Source organism: Gobio gobio (genome assembly GCF_949357685.1).
Source record: "Gobio gobio genome assembly, chromosome: 12".
In the NCBI taxonomy this organism is placed as follows: domain Eukaryota; kingdom Metazoa; phylum Chordata; class Actinopteri; order Cypriniformes; family Gobionidae; genus Gobio; species Gobio gobio.
In genome coordinates, this window is record NC_137105.1 from 38513317 (window position 1) to 38534002 (window position 20686).

Here is a 20686-nt window from a genome sequence, read left to right on the forward strand (position 1 = left end):
CTTCTCATCAGTGGGCGTCGCAGGGATTCCGCTCCTCTGGTTTGAATCCTATCTCAAAGGTAGATCTTTCAAGGTTGCCTGGAGAGGAGAGGTATCCAAAGCACATCAACTGACCACAGGGGTTCCTCAGGGTTCAGTGCTTGGACCTCTTCTCCATTTACACTACATCACCGGGACCCATCATATAGGCACGTGGCTTCTCATACCATTGTGCTGATGACACATAGCTCTACCTTTCATTTCAACCAGATGATCCCACAGTAGCTGCACAAATCTCAAGCTGTCTGGCAGACATCTAGGCATGGATGAAAGAACATCACCTGCAGCTCAACCTGGCAAAGACTGAGCTTCTCGTCTTCCCTGCCAATCCCACTCTACAACATGATTTCACCGTCCAGCAAGGTTCGTCCTTGATTACCCCTTCAAGGTCGGTCAGAAATCAGCTGTCATTCAAAGACCACTCTTCAAAGACAGCTCGGCCATGCAGGTTTTCACTGCACAACATCAATAAGATCAGACCATTCCTAACAGAGCATGCATCACAGCTTCTCGTCCAGGCCCTGGTCATTTCTAGGCTTGACTACTGGTTGGACTTCCATTGTGTGCGATCAAGATGCTTCAAATGATTCAGAACATCTTGTCTTAAACGAGCCCAAAAGGGCCCATGTCACACCTCTCTTCATCTCTCTGCACTGGCTATCACTCGCATCAAGTTCAAGGCATTGGCGCTTGCTTACAGATCCATCACAAGCTCAGCACCCGCATACTTCGACTCACTCCTACGAGTCTACATCCCCACCAGAAGCCTTCGCTCTACAAAAGAGCGATGGCTCGTGGTACCACCACAGAGAGTCATGATATCCCTTTCCAGAATCTTTCTGTTCACTGTTCCTTACTGGTGGAACGATCTCCCCACCTCCATGTGGAATGCAGAATCGTGGACAACATTCAAAAGACAACTAAAAACTCATCTCTTCCGTGAGCACTTAACCTCATCTTAAAAATATATTATATTCCTATATTCCTTCCCTATTCTAGCTTATGCTACTCTAAGCAATGTCCAAAACGTAGTATTTCAGGCACTTTTTGTGATTTTTCGCCTCTTCATGATGGATCGCTTCCTGTATTCCTCAGTTGTAAGTCGCTTTGGATGAATGAATAAATGTAAATGTAACAACTGCCACTGATGCCCCCATTCTAGTAACCAACATTTTAAAAAAGCTGCTTAAAATCTTAAAAGCCATCAGAGTTTTTTCACGTAATATCACATGTGGTGCCAAGTGGCGTTTGGAGCCTGCTGTTTGTAGGTTTCATCCAGCTGATGGTTGTGGCCCGGGGAGATTAACCTATATCTGTTAGCACTAACCCCTCATGCTCCTCATCGTTGCAATTGTATTTACTCATTAGGCGTCATAGAAACAATGCTGAAGAGTTAATTATAAAGCGAGCAGCTTGCATTCTGCCTTCTCTGACCCAGTTCTCTTTCCTTCTCTCCCCTCCTCCCTCCCTCTCTTTCTTCCTCTTCCTTGTCTCTCTCCTGGTTAATGAACGCACTTCATGCTATGAAATGGTTGCATGATTATTTTCACATGATTCTGACTGTGTCGTGATGAAAAGGCAATTTCTTCCTTTTGTGTGCTCATTCATTCTGTAAACGTCAGGACTCTGGTTTGATTTTTCCGCTTTTCATCCAGAGAAATGTGAGAATGTGTTTGTAATAAGGCTTTGCTGCACCAAATGGAGGTCGTAATACAGTGTAAATGATAATGGTGGTCAACCTAGGTCATAGCATTCTTCTGAGATGGATAAAGAACTCGCTGTGACCTGGCGAGAAATGTTTGGGAGACCAATGGGATGATGTCCACACTTGCCTTTTCATTCTTAATAACTCGTCTACCTTGCTATATCTTCCTCCTGTCCCATGACTCCTGGCTTTGCCTTAATAATGATCTCACACCGGCATGGGTGTGATCAGGGCTGAAATGGCATTCTAATAAAAGGCCAGGAGAAATTCTCAAAGGTTGAAGAAATAGGTGACTTTAGAGGCTCTTTATGTAACACTCATAGGTGGATTGTGGGAGGCAGGTGAAAGATTATTCTTGTGATATAATGTGATATGAATATAGGTTCATGTGGAGTATGATATTATAAGGAATTCCGGTTGCAACTGTGGGTATCACTGCCTTTAACTACTGGTCTAGGTTCATTTTCTCCACCTCAAATCCAAACCTTCAATACTAGTGAGAAGGGAAAACCTGACTCTAGTGGTGTATTTTGTTTTGTTGCATGTATGCACAGAAAAAATTATATATGTTTCTCAATATGCATCTACTCCGAACTAACCTGCACATAAACCAACTGAATCCATAAAATTCAGATACCAGATTTTTATATCTGGGGCCTGTACCACGATGGTTGTTGAACAAACTCTGGATTACGGGATTAGTTTTGAGTTAACAAAACCAAAATAATCCAATCAGGCTTTGTTGATACTATTATGCTATTAGGGTTTTGAACACACACAAAAATCATGGACATGATTTGAGAAGGTTAAATGGCCTTGAGAAAAATAATCACTCTTGTACTCCTTGCGGTCAAAAATTAAAGCAATGGAAATTAATGGGGGACGAATTTCATCTAGTGGAAACTTTTAGAACTGTGCCCAAACAAAATCGTACTGAAAGCTGCATTTATTGAGATATCAAGCTAAAATCTGGAACACAACTTGTTTAGATTTATGGCTTTGGTTTTCTTGCCTGTGCTCCAAGATTTACGACAGTTTAAGTTGTAAATTCTATTTTCAGGTCAATGCCCAAAAAGTGAATAAATGGATTAACTATAGCTGTATTTTGTATTATTATAAAATGTTTCTCTCTATTTCCTGCAGGTATTTAACCCACCGTTTTGAGCTTTATTATGGAAACCAGATGTGGAGAAGCAGTGGTGAGTATTATTAAATACCCTCATCTGTTTGGTATCTGACCATTTACTCTGCCCATACTGGCACTGCGAATCTGTTTTAAGTATGCTTCTTGCATCCTTGAATATAAACTCAAACAAGATAATCTTTCTTTGAACTTATGACTGCATTTTGATACTGTCCACTGCTCTGACATTTTGTTTGCATTACCTCAGACTGTATTTGTTCTATATTATACAGTACATGGCAAATAAAACTGAATCTAATTCAGAATTGGATTCCTCACATCTTTGTGTGTTTGAGATCTCAGTTAAAATATTGGCTCAGTGGTAGTTGTCTTAGGGAGTATTTCTGTTTGTGACCTCTAGTGATGAGTATCTGACCTCAGACTGCGGCTCATAAGGTCAAGTGAGCTAAACGTTTGTTTTCTCACACAGAGAGCGCTTTGTCCCCAGGCTTACAGTACATGTCACAGCACTTATAGTGTAATAGTTGCCATCATGAGCGCAGAAATGGCAAGGTAACTGCTCTCATCGGACAGAGTGGACTCATTTGAGATGTTTTTGGTGGTGCTGCAAATCATACCTCAAATATATGTTGGAGTCCACAATTCTGAGACTACCAAAGAAAATGCTTCCTTTGTGCACTCTTTTCTTAACTCGTTCCCCGCCGAACACAAAAACTTTTTCCATTATTTGTGAGAAAATGCATCCCTGCCAAACACAGAATTTTCCAGGTTTCCATGTTTTCACTGTTATACAGTAGGAGGCGCTATGATACATCTTCTGAAAGAGTACTGAATCTCCTGATCAAAGCACAAGAAAAGAAGTTGCAGAAACAAGCAATATCATATAATCATATGCATATGTAAAATAATGTGATCATCAACATTAAACAGCATATAAATCAAAACTGCCTAATGTTCTTGAATTAAGTTAGGGGTATTGATGAACTCGATCTACACCATCTATATTTTGATCATCATTCTGAATTCAATCCAGATTTGATTTTCTCAGCTTTTTGCAATCATTATTACATATTCGGGTCTTTAGCGACCCAGATCAACATGGGAGTCATTTGAGATGTCTTTGGGGGTGCTGCAAATCATACCTCAAATATACAGTGTATATTTTATACAGTGTAGGGTCTTTAGCGACCGGATCTATATCTTACACAGATGGCTCTCTAACTGCCGCAATAGTATAAAACTCTCCTGATATATTAATAACTATTACAAAAAAATAAAATAAACATTCAGCATCTGACAGCTGCTTCACCAGATCCACCTTCAAGTGACAGTGAGACTAATGTTTGATTTTGTGCAGTACTTGCTCTGCTGTAAATCGCTGAGCCATTTCAAGTTTTGCTGATGATACTTGTGTATTCTTTTGTTTTATGCCTGTAGTAATTAGGAGTAAAACATTGCATCATCATTGCGTATCAGACATTGCCACCTTGTGGAATAAAGGTGAATTCAATTTATTGAGTCATCAGAGATTCAACTGTTGCGCAGAAAAAATATACTTACACTATTATGTGCCTCAGGTCGTTAGGGACCCTATACACTGTTTACAACAACAATGTATTAGAACAGACATCCTTTTACATATCGGGTCTTTATTGACATCCGGGTCAATAAAGACCCGAGATATCCATTTAAGGGTTAAGGTTGAATTGAAAAATGACAAAGGATTTCACATGGTCAGTGTCAAAAATTAGGTTAGATTTGTGTGAACATAGAATCAAAAGAGGATGAGCAGCAAAGACATCTTCACATGGCCTGTTTAACTTATTACAGTATATAATTATGCATCATTATTATTATTATATTTACCAAGAGTGTCATTGCTATGTATGTTAGTAAGAATGTTATTCTGGTGCATTGAGATTGTAGATGTGCATTTGAATCACACGTTTTGTGTGTGTTTGTTTGAATCAAATAGTCTTCCAAAATCTGGCAGCTGTATGAATTTTAATAAAGCCATTTGAACTTTAAGTTGAAGGAAGGAGGCCACTAGATGTAGAGCATGGAAACTTTGATTTTGTGCATTTCACTGATACTTTACTTTTCCAGCATTATACACTCAACTAAAGGATTATTAGAAACACCATACTAATACTGTGTTTGACCCCCTTTCGCCTTCAGAACTGCCTTAATTCTACGTGGCATTGATTCAACAAGGTGCTGAAAGCATTCTTTAGAAATGTTGGCCCATATTGATAGGATAGCATCTTGCAGTTGATGGAGATTTGTGGGATGCACATCCAGGGCACGAAGCTCCCGTTCCACCACATCCCAAAGATGCTCTATTGGGTTGAGATATGGTGACTGTGGGGGCCATTTTAGTCCAGTGAACTCATTGTCATGTTCAAGAAACCAATTTGAACTGATTCGAGCTTTGTGACATGGTGCATTATCCTGCTGGAAGGAGCCATCAGAGGATGGGTACATGGTGGTCATAAAGTGATAGACATGGTCAGAAACAATGCTCAGGTAGGCTGTGGCATTTAAACAATGCCCTATTGGCACTAAGGGGTCTAAAGTGTGCCAAGAAAACATCCCCCACACCATTACACCACCACCACCAGCATGCACAGTGGTAACAAGGCATGATGGATCCATGTTCTCATTCTGTTTATGCCAAATTCTGACTCTACCATCTGAATGTCTCAACAGAAATTGAGACTCATCAGACCAGGCAACATTTTTCCAGTCTTCAACTATCCAATTTTGGTGAGCTCGTGCAAATTGTAGCCTCTTTTTCCTATTTGTAGTGGAGATGAGTGGTACCCGGTGGGGTCTTCTGCTGTTGTAGCCCATCCGCCTCAAGGTTGTGTGTGTTGTGGCTTCACAAATGCTTTGCTGCATACCTCGTTTGTAACGAGTGGTTATTTCAGTCAAAGTTTCTCTTCTATCAGCTTGAATCAGTCGGCCCATGCTCCTCTGACCTCTAGCATCAACAAGGCATTTTCGCCCACAGGACTGCCGCATACTGGATATTTTTCCCTTATCACACCATTCTTTGTAAACCCTAGAAATGGTTGTGCGTGAAAATCCCAGTAACTGAGCAGATTGTGAAATACTCAGACCGGCCCGTCTGGCACCAACAACCATGCCATGGTCAAAATTGCTTAAATCACCTTTCTTTCCCATTCTGACATTCAGTTTGGAGTTCAGGAGATTATCTTGACCAGGACCACACCCCTAAATGCATTGAAGCAACTGCCATGTGATTGGTTGATTAGATAATTGCATTAATGAGAAATTGAACAGGTGTTCCTAATAATCCTTTAGGTGAGTGTACTTCTCCTACATTATACAGTATTCTTCTCACCCACTCACTCCGTTGGCATATGACATGCTTGTCTCATGTATCTTCAGTGGGTGTCGTGAACCCATAACCAAGTTTATGATGTTTTTTATAGAACTTGGAAAACGCTACCAAATGATAGAATTAATTTTTTTTTTTTACTATTATTTATTTTTGCTGTATATGGAATATTGATGTATATGGAACAATCACTCCAATCACCTTGCATAACTTGATACTTTAAGAAAAACATTTTGTTGAAATAATAATGAAAAAATATCTCTTGGCAAAGTCTAAGACACATTTTCTTGTGAGAAGTTTATGATTATGAAAAATATATGTCCCAGTCTATTCATCATACTGTCAAAGAATGTAGACTTTGAAATGTAGAACTAGTTGACAGTATCATAAAAGAACTCCTGAACTCGTGAACCAGTGAGTTAAGTTGTGCTTTGTAGCTGAGACAATGCAACGTGTCAGCCTGCTGTAGGAAACATCTATATATTGTGTTAAGGAGGAGATTGAGTCTCCCGGGTCTTCCCCCCATTAAGTAATGTCACTTAAAAAGAAAAGAAAAATAGCATATCAGTGTAGAAAGGTGCTGTTAAATCAGATTCTTCTCCTCCCCTACATACAGAACAATCTGTCCGCTGCCATGTTGTGCTGAGCAGCTTTACTGTGCTTTTTCTAGTCGCTGAAATGATTCAACTTCATGCTGGAAGGAATTAGAATTTGTGCACTGATGCAATGTGGATGTACAGTTGTGTATGTTCATGTGAGTGGCTTGTTTCATATGTGTGTCAGTTATTTTGTACAGAATTTAAACTAAGTGGCACAAATTTACTTTTGTCCAGATGTAATCATTTAAACACTAAAAATACATACATTCACACAAAACAAATTGTTTTAAAATTCAGAATTTAAATTAAAGCTTGGGCAAAGAAAGATTTTTTAAAATAAATTTTGAGTTTTATTCAGTATAAATTTATTTAAAAAAATAACAGTAAAAACATTCAAACTTTGTGGTTTTGTTTTAACACTTTAAATGGGGGCATAATGTAAGAAATGTCAGGGTGATACAACTGTCCTGATTAAAATTTTTAAAAGGATAATATAAATATATGTTTTTTTAATTAATAATTCATTAAAATATACTTTTTTTGGGTCTGTTTTTAAAAGTATGATTTAGATGTGTACATTCACTTGTATTCAAGATGTAAGGAAAATATGTTATTATTTTTTAATTGATGGTTATACCTGACATTTTTAGAGTAATTGAATTTAAACCTGTCTTGAATAATTTTTTTTTTTTTTTTCAAAACCATATGAAACCAACATGAACACGCAGAGTATAAGAACATGGAACATGTCGTTGACTACATTTTAAAATGAGCCTTTTCCTTTTCTTGACCATAGACAGTTTTACAGTATATGCCATTGACTCATGTATCACTGACACTTTTCAGTGTGTGTGTGTGTGTCCAGCGTTGTACTCCTGTGCTGGGAGTTGCTGATAGGTTTGTCCTCTCTTTCATCTCTCTTCGGTAAGGCAGAGAGCCCCTTAGCTGTCAGCCACCTCTCCATTATATCATAGTTCCACCAGCCTGCACACATACAGCCTGGAAACAAGTAAAAAGTAGTCCAGGTATCATAACTGATCAGTGCATAACACATGTAACCTTCAGCATCCCGACCAGAGCTAAAAACAAACCAAGAGTGGCATAAAAAGTGTAGGTGTAGGTGTGGTAGTGTGTGCCATCCCGCTTCCTGTTGTTCAATGCATCCATCCATCATAGAGAAGCCTCTGAACTCCTCCTTGACCACTGTTCAAAGCTCTCCATGCCTTCCCAAACTGATTTACCATGACAAATGAGCTTTCCACCCCAGGAAGGTTAGCTCTTATACGCATGCACACGCATTTAAACAAGCTGCTAGCTGGTCAAGGGGTAAAATAATCCGCTTTGCTCAGAGAAAGAATGGGCGCACCGAAAAAATTCACCTCCAGATGCCGAATCGATACATGTCCTTTGGTGCGTTGCACTGTAATAAAGCACTGGGGAGGGGAGCGGGAAGGTTAAAACGTTGTTTGGCTTCACTCGCACCCCGTCTGACGCTAAAGATGCATGCGTCGGAATGCGCTCATTGACATGCCATACCGAAACTGGATGGTCTGGATGCTATACTTGCCATTTCTCTGTAGTTAATTGTGAAATTCATTTGCAATTTCTGAGTGAAATTATTTTGTCCCAATGTAGACTAAGAGCGCATATTCAGTCTTCTTGAGCTACATTCATCTACGTCTTGAAATGATCAGTATGAGGGTGCCAAATAAGATCATTAACCTTGAGAACAAATCCTGTTTGTTTACTGCCAAGTTCTTCAGCTCAAGGAGAGTTGACAGGTCAGTATCACATGAAGTGCACTGCATGGAGCGTATTGCCTGGGTGATCGAATTTTAGGATTGTGCTTATATTGATTCTTTTACTGCCTTTCTGAGCTTAAGCTGTTTTCTTGAATGTGGTCTGGCCGGTGTATATCTGTCACAGCCTATAGAACCTTCTCTGGTCCTTTTAATATATGATGGCCTGATTTTACTCCTTATCTCTTATACATTTAGGGAGGGATGGCGGGAAGAAAGTGGGAGGATGGGCTGCTATATGCTTGGATGGTGGAGAGGGGGAGGGGTGTGCTGGATTAAAATCTTGGTTGAAAACACCCGCATTAAAAAACAGGCAATGAAATAAACATCCCACCACCGAATGAGAAGACAAGTGGAGATAGCAGAGAGAGAAAATGCTCTGCAAAAGGCGAGCAGAAATGGGGAAAATAAGAAAAGTGAGTGAGAGTGAAGTGAAATGAACTGAAAACAGGACATGGACTCATGTGGCGGGGAAACGGGTGATGAGATTCTGGCAACAAAATGAACAGAACAGCAAAATTCTCAAACCACAATAAGAGAGAAAGATAAAGAGAGAAAAGGTAAATGTAATTGTAGTGCATATTATTTCATCACCTGAAAAGAGAACAAACAGATGTACAAAAAAAAAAAAAAAAAAACACATAACAGCACACACACTTTTCCAGCTGTTTGTGATTACTGGATAATAATTTAAAAAATCATTTCAAAAAGGGATTGCGCTCACAAAATACAATCTTTCAGATTTGTAGAGCTTAGCATATTGAGAAAAAATGTACTCACAATGGAAATATACAGGGTTTATCCATGACTTTTTAAGATTGTATTCATTTCCATGACTTTTCCAGGCTTGGAAAAATGAATTTTTAAAGTTCCCTGATGTTTCCAGGCTTTCTACACTACAAAAAAAAAAAGAAAAAAAAAGCCCTTGACAATTATTTATTAAATTATAAATGTATTGCTGTAATGCAAAGCTCAATTTTCAGCAACATTTCTTATTATTATCAATGTTGAAAACAGGTGCAATTAATGTTTAATATTTTTGTGTAAATCTTAACGTTTTTATCAGTAATCTTGGATGAAAGTTCAAAAGAATAGCTATTTTTTTGTAACAATTTAAAATGCATCACTTCTGATCAACGTAATGCATTATTGCTGAATAAATTACTAACTCCAAACTTTTGAGTAGTAGTGTATATTATATATAATATCATAATTTTACTAGAGAATATATACTCATTAAGAATGTTTGTTTTTTAATGCATTTTTTTTTAAATTATTATTAAAAGGATAGTTCATCCAGCAATGAAAATGAACCCATAATTTACTCACCCTCAAGCCAAAAAGTCGAAAAAAGTGCATCCATCCATTATAAAAGTACACTCTAAAAAATGCTGGGTTAAAAATAACCCAAGTTGGGTTGAAAATGGACTAACCCAGCAATTGGGTTGTTTTAACCCAGCAATTGGGTTGTTTTAACCCAGCAATTGGGTTGTTTTAAGGAAACATTTTACCCAACCGCTGGGTTAAAACAACTGCTGGGTTAGTCCATTTTCAACCCAACTTGGGTTATTTTTAACCCAGCATTTTTTAGAGTGTACTCCACATGACTCCGGGGGTTAATAAAGGCCTTCTGAAGCGAATTGATGGGCTTTTGTGAGAAAAACATCCATATTTAAACCTTTATAAAGTACAATATCTAGATTCCGGCGGACCGCCTTCCGTATTAAACTTACGAAGAAAGTGTAATGCCTCTCACAGTTCAAAATGCTTACCCTACATCTGACGTCATCGCCGTGCCAGTTACTTCTTTTTCCATAAATTGTATACGGAAGGTGGTCCGCCAGTAGCTAGATATTTTACTTTATAACGTGTTAAATATGGATATTTTTCTTACGAAAAACCATCGATTCGCTTCAGAAGGCCTTTCTTAACCCCCCGGAGCCGTGTGGATTACTTTTATAATGGATGGCTTAAAATTTTAGGCTGCCATTCACTGCCATTATAAAGCTTGGAAGAGCCAGGACATATTTTAATATTACTCCAATTGTATTCGTCTGAAAGAAGAATGTCATGTACACCTATAGGATGGCTTGAGGGGGAGTAAATCATGGGCTAATTTTCATTTTTGGGTGAACTATCCCTTTAATACAGATATCCAAAATACTCATAGACCTCTGAAAAAACATTTTCTTCTTATAGAGAACAGACAGACTTAGATGTGCTTCACCTGCAACACATGACCCGAGATCACATCTCTCTGCTGGTGTGAGCTACTTTTGACATTTATTTCAGAAAACCAGCAAATCATGGTAAATGTTAAAACAGATTTAATAAAAGATTATAAAATAGTGCAGTCAACAATAAAATGCTCCAGCTTCTTGAGTAGAGAGAGAAAACGAGAGAGAAATAGAGGGGAAACGATAAAGGAGTGAGAGCCTATATTTTTAATGATATATTGTACTTTCAGCTTTGCTGTTGACAGTGAATATGAAATAACCAACATGAGCACACGCAGGTCGGACTACAGTAAAAAGTAGAAAAGAGTAGAGTAATTCAACATAAACAAATTAAATTTTGACAACCTGAGTGCATGGTCTGAAGCACATGGCGCAGGTGCACATAGGGCGTATCTAAATCCACTTTTGCTAGTTACGACGGAAAAAATGGTCGGCACGCCAGGCGCATAGTCCAAAAGGGTTGTACCTATTCTCTTAATGTGTGTTTTGGGCGTAACGTGCAATAAACCAATCAGAGTCTCATCTCCCATTCCCTTTAAAAGCCAGTTGCACTTGCACCATGGAATTTGCGAGCGGAAAGACTGAACGCTTCTCCAGAGAGGAGAACGAGCTGCTGCATGTCCCTGTGTGTGTAATAAGCAGAGCGTACGCTCGTTGTGCACCCGCCTATAGGCGCAAATTACTAGCCCAGCCTTTAAATAACACAAAAAATACTCTGCTCTATTGACTTTAGACCAGGTTTTTGTTGGTCAATGGCGCAGTCGATTTCAGTTGCCTCAAAATAGCAACGCACCAACATTGCACCTGAACACACCTCGTTTTCAGACCAGCGGCGTGCTGGGCGAACAGATGGGTTTGAGTGCTTATGCTATTTAAACAACTGGATGTGAAAATGAAGACATTGCGTCGGGCTGAAACGAACAAAAAACACTTGCCTGGCGTCTTATTGCGCCGGGTGTATGATAGGACCCGTTATATTCACATTCCCAGCATTTAGCATTATATATTATAGACACCCATAATATGTTGGCAAATGGTGCTTGGTAAGGTAACAGTAAAGAAGGTTGCATTGTTTCACTGCAGTAAAAGCTTCTTCCTAAACAGTGTTGAAAATGCCTTGGAATCATCATGATGCCATGTTTGAGTCCACATATGAATGTTTTGAGTCAGAGTGGAGCCAGTTGCTGCCTGGTCCCGTTTACAATGATTGAGAGTGAAAAGGGCGTAGTGCACTTGGCAGCCCCTAACTGAGAAGAGGATGGAATTAAAATCAATACTCTGCATGATGAGGTGACTCAGAAGGTTAAAATAGAACTCCCAACTCTCCAATGGCCACTGCGTAGCTGCTTTAAGATTATTAGCTGTCATAAACGGAAGATCTAGTCGTGGGCGTAGATTTAAGGAATGGTGTTACCAACTTTCAGAAAAGCTAAAATGTCCTGGCCAACATTTGGTTCCTGGTTTATGGTCACCAGGATGCCAACACACTAGAGAGACCTTAGAGCACTTTTAAAAAATGATGCACTGTTTCTCAATTTAAGTAAGACAGAACTCTGAAAAACTTGAAAGTTTTAATTTAAGTAGACTGACATTTTTTTAGTACTTGCAATTTAACGAGATTAAACTTTTTTTGGGTTAAATATTCACTATTTTATAATATTTTATTAAATCTGTTTTAACATTTGCCATGATTTGATGGTTTTCTGAAGTAAATGTCAAAATCAGAGTAACTTTGAATTGCCATGTTCACATAACTTATTTTTTTCAATTACACATTAAGTTTATTAAATTAATTTTAAAGCAACGGGTTTCCTCACTTGTTTAAAGGGATAGTTCACCCAAAAATGCAAATTCTGTCATCATTTTCTCACCCTCATGTTTGTTCAGCTTAACACAAAAGAAGATATTTTGAAGAATGTTTGTACCAAAAACAGATAGAGCAACCATTCACTACCATAGTATTTGTTTCCCTACTAGGTCAATTGTTGCTCTATCTGCTTTGTTACAAACATTCTTCAAAATATCTTCTTTTGTGTTCAGCAGAACAAAGAAACTCATACAGGTTTGGAACAACTTGAGGGTGAGTAAATGATGACAGAATTTTCATTTTTTGGGTGAACTGATCGATTAGTCAACTGATCACAGTGTAGGAATCAAGCAAGAACAGAACAAATTGAATTTCTAAAAGTTAAACATGCCTCTAATTTTCCATTATTCAGCAGATGCGAACGTCAGAGAGGTCAAGAATTTGAGTCTTGATTGGCTGAAAACTGTTTAAAATAAATTGAAAATAGATGTAGGCCTATATGAATAACGGTTATAGATTTGGTTGCATTTTATTAGTTTTTGCATTTTATTTTTTCTTAATTTCACCAATGGTAAAATTCACCACTAATTTGAGGGAAGGATCATTATTGTAACTATTATTTTATTATATTAAAACAGATATTTGGAACAGGATAGGTCAGCAGTCATAGTAGGCATCATATGACCTGAGAAAAAATAATTCCCTGATAAGATTTCTGCAATTGTGTTGTGTGTTTTCTATTAGAATCAAAACCAGCGGTCCCAAATTCCCAAATTAATCAATGTTGATCTAATCGTTCAAAGGGGTTAACAAAAAGTATGAAAATGTTCGCGATTCATGATTCATTCGGCCAGTTCACGCACTGAATCGTATGCAGAGGTTTCTCACATCAAAATATCAACGGGATTTAAATGGTAGAAAACAAAAAGGGCAATGGATGTAATGAAATAATATTTATATGTCAGACTTACTTCCACGCAGACTTATTTTCTTGATAAAAGCATTTTGAATGAGATTAAGATTTGAGAGTCATTGCTTCAATATTGGGTTGTTTATAGGCTATCATTTCTGTTTTGTCACAATACGTGCCTTTTTTCGATATATTCTTATTAACTTTCCAACCAAACCTAAGCTGGAGCTAGTTAAGTTTGAGGTGGTTGTTTTTTCGTGCACCTGCTCTACACTCTCTTGCTGATGCACAATTGAAGCGATCGTGTAGTTTTCCGTCTCAGCAAATAAGATGATGTTCATTTCTCTGCCATCATCAATCCCCGCAACACATCCCTTTCTGTCTTTATATTCTTTTGCACATCTTAGCTTTTTGGCATTGAAAACTCTCGCTCGCCCCTCCCACTCCTTGCGTTTTCCCCTGAAACCAAGAAACCAGGACAGCTCGGCGCTCGACGGGTTAACGCGCACTCGCGCTCGTGATTGGCTGCGGGAGCGGCGCTTTTAGAGAGAGGTAACCAGGCAACTTCAGCTGGAACAGCGGAGAGAAAGAACAGGGTAAAGGGGAAAAGAAGCGCAAAAATCCCATCAGTTTTGGTGTGCGATAGAAAGGATGTAGTCCAGGTCTGTGGCTGTATGTCCCCGGCATGGGAAAGTGGATTACTGCTCTTCTACAGACGGCAGAGACTGGATACGGAGTGATTGCGCGTGGATTTTTATCATGAGAAGTATGGGATCTGAACGCACCAGTTTAAAGGTAAGAGGGTTTGTCTTAAGGATGTGATTCACGATGTCATATGGAAAGAAAAACGGCCGTCGGTGCTGTTGCAATGAAACTTGTCCATGTGGAACGTGAGGACATCTCCCTGCGCTTCGGTGATGGAGTTATGATTGCATTCACGCATCTAAAGCAATTGGAGAGATGTTATTAAACGGTTATCTCACATTTGATTTGCGAGGAAATGAGCCGAACCAACTGCCACCAGTTGACGGTGATCACGCGTCCACGCGCGTATGGAGAGGAGCGGCGTTTGCTGCATTGACATCCATGTTCTGCCCTGCTCGAGAGCGATTGATCAACTGAGATTTACTACAACGCTCCGTATTTAACACCTTTTCCATTCACCGCGGAGCAGAGGTCTTGAATTGGCTTGCACTCATTTGAAACTGCAGTGAAAGATACGTTCGCTTTTCTTCTCGTGTTAAAACGCACGAGTGCCAGTTCAAGACACGATAGCGTGAACTTTCAATGTATTTGAACGTATTACGAGTAAAGAAAAGTGTAGATTTTGTTTGTTTGGTTCAGGCAGGATGATCGGTCCGCAGGGGCTCCGCGGCAGCAGAATCCCGCATTAATCGCACTGCCCGTATGTGTGTGCGCGCGCGCGCTCCTGCGTGTGTGACAGGGAACCACCGTCCGGGCGGCGAGAATTCCGTTACTCGCACTCTAAGAATCTGACAACTGGCTTGGGGCACCGGCGACCGCGTTAAACGCGTATACTTGACGTTTTCTGAACGGTTGCGCTGCAGGATTATGTTCCCACAGTGTTTGAAACGGGAGCGCGTGAGGATGATGTGCTTTGACAGAGAGCATCCTCTTCTGACTGCCTGTGGACCGCTGGTTGTGGTCGCGCAGAGAGGTGTAGTTTCAAAATGAAAAACGGAACCCTCGACGATTACTTAGTATAAAACGCTTGAAAAGACACCGAATCTCGTCGTGTTACCTTCACGTGCAGTTCCACTAAACGGAGCTCGGTCTGAAGGACAAAAGCGTTAGTGACTGAAGTGTCCGGCAAGGAACACTTTACGATACACTAACCTAATAACCTATTGTGGTGACCAGTCACAACATTTTAACCTAGGCTACTAAGGAATGTCTTAAAGAAAATATAAACATGTTGAATGGGGTTTGTGAGGGGATAGCAAACACCATTACCTCGATTATAAAAACAACACAAGTCAATGGAAAGTCCCCATTATGATAGAATACAAATGTGTAGGCCTGTGTGACACTTTCATCATTTATCAAAGACTCGTGACACCATTCCTGTGTGAAAATTATAGGGAACCTTGCAAATGTACAAAGCAGAGCATCCATCAAACTGCTGTCATCCTTAACCCATTTAACCAATTCTAAAGCAGCTCTCTTCAATCTGTTTTTCTCACAATAATTCTGACCCTTACATGCCTCCACATTAGTATTGATGTTTGAATCACTGTCACAAAGGTGTATTTTTGTTTCTTTTATTGTTGTGTCTGAACTCATCCAGGTGTCAGGTGTTCATTGGCAGCCCCTCGTTTTTAGGTCACTGGCTAATGTGTTAATATGTCACCCATCTTTTTGTGTGGTTCACAGGTTCAGCCATTCATTTGTGTTTGTTTCCAGCTGAATTCCATTTCATTGTGTTTTCAGGCAGAACGATAGACGGACAGACAGACAGACAGATAGATAGATAGATAGATAGATAGATAGATAGATAGATAGATAGATAGATAGATAGATAGATAGATAGATAGATAGATAGATAGATAGATAGATAGATAGATAGATAGATAGATAGATCAAACAAGGATACATAAAAAAGGGGGAAAAAATTCTGCCAAAATGAGGTCAAAGTCACTATGCCAACCTGGGCCAGATGTCTCATTATCCCAACCGCTCATAGTACGTCACTGTCCTGCTTAGGTTGCCATTACTATGGTAAAGGTGGTCTGTTCAGTGTTCTGGACTTTTCTGTGTACGGCAAGTAGGCCTTTCCTTTTCTGCCTGAATGGGCCCAGCAGGCAACAGTGCATCTCCATGGAGACGGAACACAGAGTGTGGGAACCCTCAAAGCCAACATTGTTTTGCTCTCTCCCCTGTGTTCATTTATTCATTCTACAAGCTGGGTTTGTTTTGAGGTAATGTAGAACTCCGAGGTAAGGGTTCGTATCGAGACGTATCTCCTGGGCAACAGCATGTTTAAGCAAAATGAACACTAATGCATATTAGTTTGGCCAGTATGAATTCAATTGCAAACCAAAGCTTGCTTTTCTAGATCATTTTCTGTTTAAGCGAATTCCAGGAGTGGTTGGGTACTTGCTTATGTAAGGATGTGAAGAAAGGCCAGAGTAGATCTTATTCAGAGCTGCACCATAACGGGTATGAAAGCGAGGCTGTGAGGGATAGACTTACTGTGTTTTCAATGGTATCCGCTGTAAAAAGCTGTTTAAAGCTCCTAGATCACTTGTAATTTTACACAGCTCTTTCTTTTTTTGTCTAAATGTCTACTGAAAGTATATTTTTGCAGTGTGTCGTAATCAGAACAATCCAAAAACACACGAAATAACAATACAACTCACAGAAGAGATGTTTGTCCATCCCTCACAGCCTTGCTTTCATTCCCGTTAAAAATCAAAGATGGCGCTGCGGATCCTCTAGGACTGTTCCAAAGGAAAGTTTGGCTCATTATTTCTGAGTGCCACTACATTTAAAATGCTATTTGCACTTTAGTTTGTGAGGTGTTTGTTATTAAATGAATCTAAGGATGTTTTGGGTTGATGGCATTGCATAAAATGGAGCAGCTTGCCACCCTGGTGTCTTCATCAGAACAGTAGATGCTGGGGATTCCTGAACTAAAGCCGTTCCGCGGGGGATGTCCCTTTTCGGAAATCGGTCCAGCATAGAGAGGAGGCATCGACTGTCCTCTGTATTGATCTCTCTGTTCTGTGTGACATTATCTGCTCCTGCTAATTAGAGCTCAGGAATGGCCTCACCCATCGGATGGCATCCAACTGAAGACATGACACTGAGCCTGAGGGCACAGCTGCTACGCTTTTAGCCCAGACTTTTGCAGATCAGAAGTTTTCCACTCAAAATCGAGTAGTAAAAGTGATAATTTAATGCCATTGCTGAATGCATTGCATATATTTGTTCTGCATTGTCATGCTGTGCTATGATGAATGTCAGTAGGGCTCTGTGTAATGTAGGTATCTCTAGGTGTTGTGTGTTATATTGTTGCTTTATCACTTGGGCGATGTCTAACAATTTGGCATCAGACGATGTCTACAGTGAAATGGACAATGACATCAAGCGCGTGGGGGGGTATAATTGCCAGATTCAAACTGTGCATTCGCGCTATGGCTCACAGACACGCTCAGTGCTTGTCATATATCACAACTATTCAGTGTTTTCAAACACATAATGTTTATTTTAGGTTTCAGACATTTAAAAAAAAAATTGCAGGTGGGTTTTGTCTGTCTGCATCTATTGGCCCAACCCTATCTATTACAAACCCTAGTGAGCTGCCTATTGTCTTATAAGGTAACTTCCTAATGGTATTGCAACTTCATAAGAGACCACAGACTAAGGCCCTGTCCACATGAAAACGCAGCTTTTTCTATGCGGTTTGGCCATTTGTCCACACGCAAACGCAAAACTCTTGTCAGGGTGAAATTTTCACGTTTACATGAGTAATAACGGCAATAACCTTTTTTTTAGGCTTCTGATTGGCCAACATGGCTTTACGGTTAGACCTATATTGCCATTTGTTGGTTTGGCATACTCTTGACAGGGCTTCATATCGTGTTTTTGCTTCTTTTTTTTTAAACAAAGGAGGAAAAGTGTGGACTTGGCCTAATTATTGCTCAACCAACATCACAACACTAAAATAAGCATAAAATACATAAACACATGAATGATTGGTCCATTTTTTAAATACACTGAATTATTTTCATCAGTACTTTTACTTTTTAAAAGCTATTTTCCTCACTAAAATAGGGTTGACATAGTATACGTATTTTGTCTATACAGGCCCCATTCTTTTCCATTATAAGTGCATCTCATAAACCCAAGCTAGCGGCTCATTTTAAAACTGGGAACAAGTGGAAATAATGCCACAAGAACCCGGAATATTCCTTTTATAATGTTACCTGCTACCACAGGCAGCTCACTTTTGTACACAGGCATATGTACACAGGTTGTAGAAGGTGAAAGCAGTGGTTCTCTTTGTGTCACATGCTGCAGGCCATGCTGGCATCTGCCCCATAATCTCCTTAAAATGGCCACAATCTGTCTGCACAGCTATTTGGGGCCAAAAATGACACTGAAACATCAGTCCACACACAAGCAAGCTCAGCATACTTTCACATATAGTCTCATCTTTTTTCCATTGCTTCTTTGTTCCACTGTCTTGCTGATGTATAATTCAAACACTTGTTCACACTGGCCTTCTGTCTTTTTTATTGAACTTGCCTTCGAGTACATAAGTAACAAATAGCATAACAGTTGCACATTGATTGCAGAGATCTGCAGTTTCAGGGTCTGTGGTCTTGACCATATATCTGCTTTTCATTTACCGCATAACCAGTTCCTCCTCTGACTATTCGAATCAAAATCCATCCTTGAGCTATGAATAAAGAACCATGCTTGTATATATATTTATTTATATACATTTTCTTTTTCAGTCCAAATAGACAAAATTAACTCACCCTCAACGAGCGCGCAGTCCCATTTCTCACTGCGGTATGGAGGAACACAACGCTCCACTGACTCCAGCCTACCCGTAGAAACAAAAGGGAGTAAAAAGGCAGACAAAAAGTCAATGGTTGATAATTTAGTCCCGCAGGAGCTTCGCACCAAAGCGAGTTTGATGTGCTGCATTGCAAACAAAGACTGGGAGAAACTCAGAAATGCAGGCCATGCAACAGTCTCAGTACATTAACACTTCAATTAAATCCATTCTTTCTACATTCTCATTTACTTGCGCTCACACTACGACGAATACTCTCCCGGGACAGATTCTTTATTTGAGATGCTTCTTGGCACTCATATGCAATGTTTTATGCTTTGCATCACCAGAGGCCGGTGGTGTTGCACCTCTTCTCTCCTCTGACATTTAAAGACAGTGAAAAGCGTAGAGATGAAAATAAAAGAAAGGAAATTAATGACATTTTAAGCCCTGCTTCTCTTCTCTTCTACCTTTTGTATACATACTTTTTGGGGTCTGTAAGAGTTTTTTTTATTTTTTATTAAGTTGTTTGGGCTCACCAAGGCTGCATTTGTTTAATCAAAATTATTTATTCCTGTGATGGTAAAGCTGACTTTTCAGCATCATTATTTCAGTGTCACATGATCCTTCAGAAATCACTCTTATATGCGGATTTGGTGCTCGAGAAACATTTATTATTATTGTTGTTATTAGTGCTTAATATTTTTGAGGAAACTCAAGTCAAGTCACCTTCATTTATATAGGGCTTTTTACAACACAGATTGCTTCAAAGATAATAGGAAAAATTGTGTTTCTTCAGAATCATTTGAAGAATAGAATGTTTAAAAGTATGCACCACATGAATGCTACTGGTCTTCTTTTTCAACCTTTTTTATCCAAGAATTTTTTATCCGTCAACACAGACAAAGACTAGTTGAGCAAATGGCTGTTGTCCACATGGCATGAGAAGGACCAAGTGCCACTTCTGCTTCAAGAGGAAAGACTACTGTCTCTCTTCTATCGCTTAAAGGGATAGTTCAGACAAAAATGGCTATTCCTTCATCCCCCTACATGTGGTTCCAAACTTGTATGACTTTCTTTCTTCATGTATAACAAAAAAAAAAATGCTGAAAATGTTGAAAAATGATTTGGACAAAATATATTTTCTGCAAAATCAGAGTTTGGAAGCACATGAGGGCGAGTAAACGATGGCATCCCTTTAAGAGTTAGCTGGGAAATCAAAAGGAACAAAATGGCTCCCTTAGGTCCCTTGACCTAAGGGACCGAATTGCTTTTCTTTCTGACAACAAATGGTATTAGATTAATTCTGCTCTTACTGTTTTTTCATCTGGTTTAATCTGTTGTCTCTCTTCCACTAGAGAGAGAGAGAAAGAAAAGATTCAGCGTGACCTGCTCAGTGGGGCCCCGCTCTGCTTGTATTTTAGAGTGGGCTTCGGCTCTTTAGTATGCGCAGGCCTCCCTGTGCACCATTATCAAGCTGAAATGAAAAGCCTGTATTTCTCCATGGCGGACAGAGTGGCGAGCTGCAAAGAACTGGAGAGCTGCAGCTGTAATG